Source organism: Macrobrachium nipponense, chromosome 4 (genome assembly GCF_015104395.2).
Source record: "Macrobrachium nipponense isolate FS-2020 chromosome 4, ASM1510439v2, whole genome shotgun sequence".
Classification (NCBI taxonomy): domain Eukaryota; kingdom Metazoa; phylum Arthropoda; class Malacostraca; order Decapoda; family Palaemonidae; genus Macrobrachium; species Macrobrachium nipponense.
This window is the reverse complement of record NC_061100.1, coordinates 53,132,773-53,142,923: the sequence shown is the minus strand read 5'-3', so window position 1 is coordinate 53,142,923 and position 10,151 is coordinate 53,132,773.

Genomic DNA, 10,151 nt, shown 5'->3' with positions numbered 1-10,151 from the left:
ATGATAGGTGACAGCTATTCAGAACTTTGGTAAACAAAACCGTATTCACAATACATATTCACAATACATGTCAGACATACATAGCAACGCTGATAACTCTAAGGCAACTAATTTTTATTTAAGTCTGTAATTATATCTTTGAGGTCATTCTTAAACATGTTACAAATACAAGGGTCTAAATGAAAAAGGCCACGACTAACATTGAAATTACAATGAAAAGTAAGTTGTATTAAAGCAGATTCTAAAAGATTTCGTGATAAGACATCTCTTGACCTTGCAATTACTGAACTACCAACCCAATTTATTCGGTGATTGTTTTCACTTAAATGAATGAATATTGCATTAGATGTTTGCCCAGTTTTTACAGAATATTTATGCTGGCTTAGCCTTACTTCTAGGCCCTTGCTAGACTGTCCGAGATAAAATGAGGGACAATGCATACATGGAATTTTATATATTATGTTGTTGCTTTCTTGGGGGCCATTTTTTATTAACATTCCTTTTAGTGGCCCCCGAGAAAGCAACAACATAATATATAAAATTCCATGTATGGATTGTCCCTCATTTTATCTCGGTCAGCCAACAAGGGCCTAGAAGTAAGGCTAAGCCAGCATAAATATTCTGTAAAAACTGGGCAAAAAGTAAAACTAACTTGAATAATACTCAAGAAATGTTTCTTCTCCTTATTGCCACCTGGAATTCAGTAACAAACGACTCTCTGACAATGCCAGATATTCAGGAGTGCCCGCAGGATATTAATGATCACCTGCAGGATGATAGGACTCCTGCCTGCGGATAAACTCCAGACATTCATTCCTGGGCACACTACTCAAGTGCTCACACGGCTGAATCCCTGCAACCTTCAGTGTGGGATATCCGACTTCGCCCAAGACTGGCTTGACCTATCAGAATTCCTCTCTAAGTCTGAGCCATTATAAACACCGATATGCAGACACTTCCTCTTCACCTCTACTGCTGACCAGTCAAGAAGATGACCTACGAAGAGGTCGAAACGTCGCAATAAGCCAGCTACACCAGCAATAACAGTGCTGAACACCATAGACAATCCCAGCCTGACATTCACCTCGAATATGGAATAATACCAACACCGACGACAACCCTTGCTTGACTTGGACCTGAAATTCACCATCCTTGTATACCAGTATACTGATAATACCAGTATATCAGATTATGACAGCAAAATCATGTTTTAAACGAAAAACGTCACATTCAACTTCATCTAGATTTCTCCTAATATGAATATTAGCCATTCATAGAAAAGTATCACTGAGCCAGAAAAGCAAGTAATAACAAAAACAAAGACAATATATAAGATCAAGTCGCCTAATTGTCTTTTCATTCAACTTAATTTGTTTAAAAGAGGGTCTTCTTCCAAAAAATAATCATAATAATAGTTGATATTATTATTATTATTATTATTATTATTAGTAGTAGTAGTAGTAGTAGTAGTAGTAGTAGTAGTAGTAGTAGTAGTAGTAGTAGTGAGAATGAAATCTTTATTTTGTTAAACTTTCTCTAGTATTAAAACCATTCGACTAAAAGAAACAATGTTTTTCATGTAGTGCGGGCCATCTTGTATTCATGGGTGGTAAAAGTAATTGCACTTGCAAGTAAAAAGGCTTATAAAAACGAGGATCCCCTACACGGAAGGGAAAATAGTATTAAGAATTCATGAAGTTAAGTAATAGAAAACTTTAAATCACGTCGTCTTGGTACAAATAGACCAACTTCCACGACCCTATTTACTCGAGGAAATAGACCTTTTGGCCGCAGGTCTTAGCAACAGCGCTAGTCTTCGAGTTCCAAGAAATGTTTTTCACTTCTTTTCGTTCAAAATCTGGTGTTGTCATCTCTAGATGACGGTTTGCTTTGTCTGAGATTAATCCTCTGAATAAATATTCTACCTGCTGACAAGGGCATCTCATTATTGTCTAGAAACATTAAAAGCAGAGTGTCGCTATTACCGCCAATAAAATTTATTTATTAAAAGCCTGTATGCGTTTTAACTGTCCTTTGAACAATGAAATGTTATATCGAGTCTTTTGTCTTATATTATAGACAAGTCCTTCTTCGGCTAAGATTTTGTATACCGACCTCTTAAATATCATTATTTCCGTTTTATTTAATTATTATTCCTCAATTGAAAATTGACATTGATTTTAATTTCCAAAGAAAAATTCTCATTGCTAAAATCCACATTTACATAACTGCATTGTTCATCTAATTTTGATCAGGAGGAATAGTTACTACAAGTACTACTGAACAAATTTCAAGGCATGAACTATGGCCCCTTTTCTTAGGTATCTTGTTTAGTTCGCCACATATTTCTCCAAATAAACAAGTTCAATCACTGACCCCAACAGGAATAGGCGTAAACAGTCACTTGCATGATTCGTCAAGAATTTTGGCTATGGCAAATTTTGTGTCTATAAAAAAAGAAAGAAACTGGAGGTTTCAGGTATGAGAGCGAGAGATTTAGTTATTATTTTCTTTGTTCTTGGTGTTTTAACTTTTAAATGATTAACTTCCAACATAACTTAGAAGAAAAAATGAGAGAAACTGAAAAGTGCAAACTAATTATAAGTGGGAATAAGAAATACAACGACAGCAACAGGAACAATTGAAATATGACCAATGAATATAAAAATGATAACTTTAATAATTCTAGACTTTATCCTTATAATTTTCTTAAATGGGATTAATACTGCTCTTGTGTTTCTCCTACTCGAGAAACATTAATAGTAAAACCTACTTGTTAATCAGTTTGTTCACATTAGTATGTTACCTATGTCCTGTTAAGGACCGTTTGTTTAAACACTGGATTTACGCCATCAACCTTAGCTGGAACAACGTAGCGTATTCCTGCAAATGAAAAGAGAACGTTATTCCAAAGGCATTTAGATGCCCACATTAAATGATATTCAAAGCCTGTTAAGAATTTTGTTGATATTAGGAAAATATTGCCTTTCATATCGACATGCCAAAATCACAAAACAAAATTGAGGAAACCTTTTATGATATAAGTTCAGGAATTTATTTTATTCCAATATAGCAATGTAATTTGTTATTCAGTTTACCTCCTGTTTTTATTTCTTCAGTTTTATCTCTTACATGAATCTTTTAGCTTTCCTTTTTTTATATATCGTGAACATTTTAACGGAATCTCTTCGAGTTTTTCCTTTATTATCGTAAATTCTCATCATCTTTTCACTGTTTATCCTCATTAGACGTTTCATTTTGTCATTTTTTCCTTGCTTTGCGAATCCTTCCAGTGATTTTTCTCTTACGAGACCTCTAGTGAAAGATCATCGGTTTACTTCTGGTTCTCGTATATATTAAAAACCTTTCAGCATTCGTCTGCTTTTCTGCAATGATTTTATTGTCCCAGTTTGTTCCTATTGTGACGTGACGACTTTTCACATATAGACGTTACACGTTGTCATTACATATGTAAAAAATGCTGAAGGCATTAATTCAGTACATGGCAGCCTGACCGACATGAAATCTCTGATCAACCTACAAGACAATTGAAAAAATTAATTTGGGTAATGAATTAAACTCTGAGCTACAAAAAATAGACTTTATTCCCAAAAGACAAGCAAGATTCTAACTATCAGGAAACAGCTAGATTAAGATAATCCATTGAAAATCGAAGTTCGTTTATTAAAACTCGACAAATAGAAAACGGACTGTTTAAAACAGTATCCGGGTCACTAAACAATTCCCACAAATGAACAGAAAAATGAGACCATTCTTTCTCTAAACTTTGACATAACTGTTCCACAAATTAAATAGGCACATAGCAAAAGTGTCGAATCTTCATTTCGCCAAATACATAATTAGGGCCTATCAAAACTGCTAATAATTCGGCTCACAGAGACCGACAGAGCAACAAATCAAGAGTTCCTGTCAAAAGAAATATGGCTCTTATTAACAAACATCATAACTGAAATAGCGATACATTTTATGAATGAGTCCACAAAAATTGATAATAATTCTCGTGAATCAAACATGAGATTCAAAAGTTCATTATACCGGCACATAATAGAACAGATTAGTGAGGAAAAATGCCACTTACTTCTCTATGTCCATATTTCAAAGTTTCTTGTGGTTTTTCATGCCTGTCCTTATCTTTACTCCAAGGTTGGGCAGATCTCTTGAACGCCAGTTTAACTATATAAGTATGTGTGTGTGTGTGTGTGTGTGTGCGCGCGTGTGTGTCAGGAATAGATTGTAAATTGTAAATAGGGCCTAAGTTTGGGGGTCTATTTCAGGTTGTTGAAATAAAGAAAGGGAGTAGATTTGTTGCTCTGGATGAATATACATGGTTGTGTAAGTTGATGCATATATCTAAAATCAAAAGAACAACTTAATTTGTGATGGGGTTTGTGTTCTGTTTTTTTTTTTTTTTTTTTTTTTTTCTTTTACCGGTTCCTCTCGTTTTCCTCACTTTTATGCTTAATTGGTTGGAACAGTAGTTTCTCTCTTTCTCTCTCTCTCTCTCTCTCTCTCTCTCTCTCTCTCTCTCTCAACGCAATTGCAGTGTTTTGGCGCAATTTTGTCAGTTTTTTTCTTCTTTTTTTTTGAAGCCGTTAACCGTTCGCATTGTTGGGGTCAGGCATTTAATTTTGTGATAATACATATTAAATGCGACGCATAAATACCGTAGAGTTCTATGGCCATTTTTTAAAGTTCTTGAGTAAAGCTTATTACGAGCGAAGCGAAGTCATTACTGAAACGGGCTCATTTCTGACGGTGCGGCCCGGCCCTAACGTTATTCAAATGTTAATATCTTAAAAAATATTGAAGATAAAAGAAAAATTTTTCGACGGATAAAACCTTACGTTTTTAAATTTCATCCCATATAAGATTTATTTTTAAAATATCACATCACATTTAAAGGATGTTTTAATTATAGCATTGTAATTTTCTCAAAATTTATGATTTCAGCACCAAATTCATAGTTAAACTATGCCTTCTCACCTCCGCTCTAAAGAATCATTTCGCGTGGTAATGTTTGTCGTATTAGCAGTTTGATGTTGGAAGACTATTTGAAACGCAATTAACAATAACGTTTATGTAGCAGAGAGCTTCGCGAGTTATCGTCTTTAAAATTTAACACTTTGGCAGATACATTATCTAGATCTCAAGAAGAAACAAAAAAATCCATTACAACTTATACCTTTTGTTTAGTTGTCAAGTTGTAGATTTAGATTTAGAAAGAGTAAAAACACAACAAGAAAGAGATGGAGAAATCAGAGAATATTAGGACAGCTATTACTAGATGAATCCTTAAAGCCTGATTTTCAATTAATAAATGGACTATTGTATGAATGGCCGACAGAGAAAAAGGGTTGTTCTCGACTATATATCCCAAAAACACTAACCAGAGAAGTTTTAGAACTAACACACTCATATAAGTTAGCAGGACACCCAGGAATTAAAAAGACGACAAGAATCATAACCAGAAATTATTTTTTGGGCAAATTGTGGTGAAGATGCCGAGAACTTTGTACAAAACTGCATAGTTTGTAATCACCACAAGGGTAACGTAAATCTTAAAGTTCCACTTGAAAAATATCTATCAGAATGAATCCATTCCATGTAGTACTATTAGCAATTATTAGTCTTCGTAGACTATTTAACACGATATGTAGAAATAATACCAGTAAGAAACAGAGATTGCAGCTAAAGTGGCAGAAGCTCTTAAATATTAAGATTTAGAAGACATTATTAAATTCTGTGTACTAGAGAAACATTTTAAAAAGCTTATGAAAGATGTATTCATGTATTACAATTTAATAGTGCTAAGGCGCTTTATGAGAAAATTATTTTAATTTTGCCTTTCAATACTAGGTTCACAAACACATTAGTCACTTTGTACCCATTTCCTAAGATTATTAACACTCAAATAATCATTACAAAAGGAGATATTAAATATTTTGCATTAGAAGAGCATGCTCTACTATTGTCATTTTTCACTGATAAACAAATTAATGAGTGTATTTTGTTAAAACCAGAAGAGTTTATATGTAACTTTGATAGTCTGTATGAAAATACAGATTCATAACCATGAATCCAAGAAATGTTGATTGATCAAAATCAAGAAAATGATGTATGTACAATCACAGACTATGATAAAAATTTTGAAGCACTGATAATTTTGAAGAGATTTTTGTTTTTACTAAATACTGTTGTAGCTAAAATTAAATGCAATAATGTAACAACAGAAATAAGATTTAAAAATGTTAAATCTCTTACAACTGATAATAGCTAACCATTTGTATTATGAACCTAATGTTTTTATGACATATAAATTCAACAAACATGTGCCACATAAAAATTACTCATATAAGATATAAGAATTCAAATTGTCTCAATTAGAATTAAAGAAACTTGAAAACTTGAACTATGTTGATGACTGCTTCTACTACAAGGAAAATGTATCCCCAATTTTATTATTAGTAAATCTATTGGCAATAGTAGTAGCTGTTGTTTTTTTTTATCAATAATATTAAGGAAAATTATAATTAATAAAATACAAGGGTTACTGGCAGAAATTAAAAGGAATGAACCATGACTGACAATTCATGTAAACATTATTTTTTACTTAATAATAATTTGTAATAATTTGATATGCTTATTTTTTTCTCCACCATCGGGGAAGGACTTTCTTTAGAATTGTGTCCTTTATTACCATTTGTTGCCAATTTAGTTTATGATTATGTCCATTATTATTGCGTATAGTATTAAAACATTGAGGACAATGTATGGTGGTGGCCGAGTGATGTAATGTTAGTTAGGGAAAATAGCGTAGATATAAAAAGAGAGAATAATAGTTGATATAAAAAGAGAGAGAGTTCCGCTGATAGACAGATGGATAGACAGAGAGAATAATAGAGAGATAAAGAGAGGGAATTGCATGAAGCAACAGATGTGTTTATTGTACTAAAACCCAGACAAGCGGCGGTGGTTATCATGTTAGCGGCAATTAAAAAATGCATTTAGCGGCTCTGCAATAAAGTTCCGAAATAACCCTTGGCCTTCCAGCAGAAGCCATACACTTCCGGCGACGACAGTAACCCAAAAATGGGGAGGCGTTGGAATAACCTTTGATCTGCAGGCGGAAGCTGGAAAGTTCCGGTGACGTCATTAATCACACCGAGCAAGGTGTTGAAATTAATTACCGCTCAAAAAGGGGTGGTACTTTCAATGTCGTCATTAATCACCATGCAATGAAGAAGCAGGAGGGAGCGACAAAAAAGACCTCCTACTACTGAAGGAGGAGACATTTTGTTTAAGGAAATGTCGACAGAAGAGAAACAGAGGCGAGAAGAAAAACAGCATGCAGAGGGTGCGGTGATGTGCCTTACCAGCCTTGGGGAGGAAAGACCTCATACTTCGACACATCGTCATATTATAACACTTCGCCTCAAGTAGACAAAATAAAGCCGTACAACCCTCAATACTAACTAAGCTTGTATGTTTAGAATTGTGTAAATATTTAGTTTGTGTTGATGAAATAAGAAAAACTGTGCTGTGTCTTTTTAAGCCTCCTGAGACTTATAAGAATTACTACAAGAATCCTGAGACTACAAGAATCCAGAGAATCTACAATGTGCAATAAATATAAAAATACACAAAGCAAATAAAAATAAAGTTCTCTACACTAGCAAAGTAATAATAGACTACTGTACATATGTGGCCTAGAAAGAAATAAAAGGAAAAGCAATAATAATAAGCTGATATTACATATATATATATATATATATATATATATATATATAATTATATATATATATATTATATATATATATATGTATGTATGTATGTATGTATGTATATATATATATATATATATATATATATATATATAGATATATATATATATATATATAAACTGTATTTTAAGAGATCACTGACCGTAGACTCTAATCTTTATCATCAAGAAATAAAGTTCCAGACAATTAAGCAGCTGATGGCGGCCTCATGTTTTTTCGACGAAATGTTTACTGTCAGTTAAAACCATAAAAAATAATATAGTAGACTAGAGGTTTTGGTTTTATTTCAGACAGGTTAAAAATTCACGTTTACCTCTCCACATCCTGGACACTTTTCAGTTGTTTTATGACATCAAACGTTTTTGTCTTTCCTTCCTAAAATGGAATCATATACTCGAACTGAGGTCTGTTGAAGCACAACCCATGTTATTTATTTATATATTCAAGAAGAGCGTAACTCTAAAGTGTTATGAATATCCACAGGGAGTTATAAGGGAGAATAATCACCTGAAATATGTAATGACAACGTGTAAGTCTACATGTGAATGGTCGTCACGTTACAACAGGATCAAACAGGAACATAAAATACATTGTAAAAAGAAAAAAAAGACGAACGCTGAAAAGTTATTGGAAGGATTCGCAAAGCAAGGAAAAAATAATAAAATGGAAAGTCTAATGAGAATAAACAGTGAAAAGATCATGAAAATTTACGATATTAAAGGAAAACTGTGAAGTGATTCCCGTTAAAATATCCACTATATGAGAGACAAAACCGGAGAAATAAAAACAAGTAAACTGGATAACAAATTGTATTGTTATACAATTGGAATAAAAGTAATTCCTGAACGTAAATCATAAAAGGGGTTTCGTTATACTATTTTATTTTACTTTTGTCATTTTGGGATGTCCTTTTATATAGATATATATATATATATATATATATATATATATATATATATATATATATATATATATATATATATATATATATATATATATATATATATACTATATATTAAGCCGCCATCACCTGTATTGCAGGAATCCATAAGGAGGGCGGGTTGTTTACCAAAGTAGGAGTAGTTAAACATCAAATTCCTTTAAAAAATTAATTCAATAGAAAACAAAAAAAATGATTAAACTAAAGACATAAAATTTAGCAAAAAATTAAATTTTTCACTGGAAAGATCAACACTTGTTGATTGCATTTCACAGGCCAGCAATCTTATACGTGAATGGATTCGGATACATCTCTCATAGAGCTTAACTGTAAACAAAATTTTCAGACGCCATATAGAGTTGACTCTTGTTATTTTCATTGATCCAGAACCTTTAGTCTCTTTGAGTATCAGTCATCTTTTGACCTAAATGAGGATACCGCACTGATTTGTTTAGCAATGTAGCGTATATATCGCAAAGATTCTTCTTCAATTACACAGATATTGACTTCGAATTATTTGGATCAGCTGAAAAACTGGTAATATTCTAGATCCAAGTCTATATTTTATATGTTGGTGGTTATGCAAATTTCTAACGCAAGTTTGCGCTCATTACAGGATTTGGCTTTGCTTGATACATTTCATCGACACCAACTCAGCTGATAAGCATTCGTTACTTTTATTCTTTTTATTTACGTTTGTTTCATCGCTGATTAGTGGAACGTTCTCACCCAGAAGCAGTTTTCTACTTCTAAATTTATAATTACCAGCACTCGAGTGATTATGCAGTCCACTCATCTGTCTGCAACACCCCATGTCAATATACATTCTACATTATAGTTTTTGATTAACATCTCATATAGACCCGCTCACGAGTGACATGATACAGATCACATCCTTTTGGAAATTGTAATGTGGGCTTGGTCTTGCGTTGCATACTTTCATTTTTGTCATTACATATATATAGTTTTACATAGAAGAGTTCTCTGGTTGTCAAAGTCAGTTCCATAACCATTCCCTGATTTTACATCTCCAGTCATGCATGAGGAATTCATGAGATCAAACTAGTCATTTATTATAGAGATAAATTCTAAAGTAACCTTCCAGATACTGCTTTCCAAGAGACCCCTCTCGCGTAATTATTCAATAGACTTAGCATATTTTAAACGCTGAAGTTCAGCTTTTTCACGTTTATAAGAATTCCAATAATCTTGTGATCTACACCATATATGTGGGGCATCGGCAAATACGAGTATTTCCTTATTATGACATGAATTTTATTTTATTGCAACTTTCGTTAATTTCATTGGGTCTATCCCAAAAGCCTTCCATAAATTTACTATTGTTCAGCACTAGATCAAGAACATATGCAATTACAGGGTAGCCTGCTACCTACTTCCACAGTCATTCC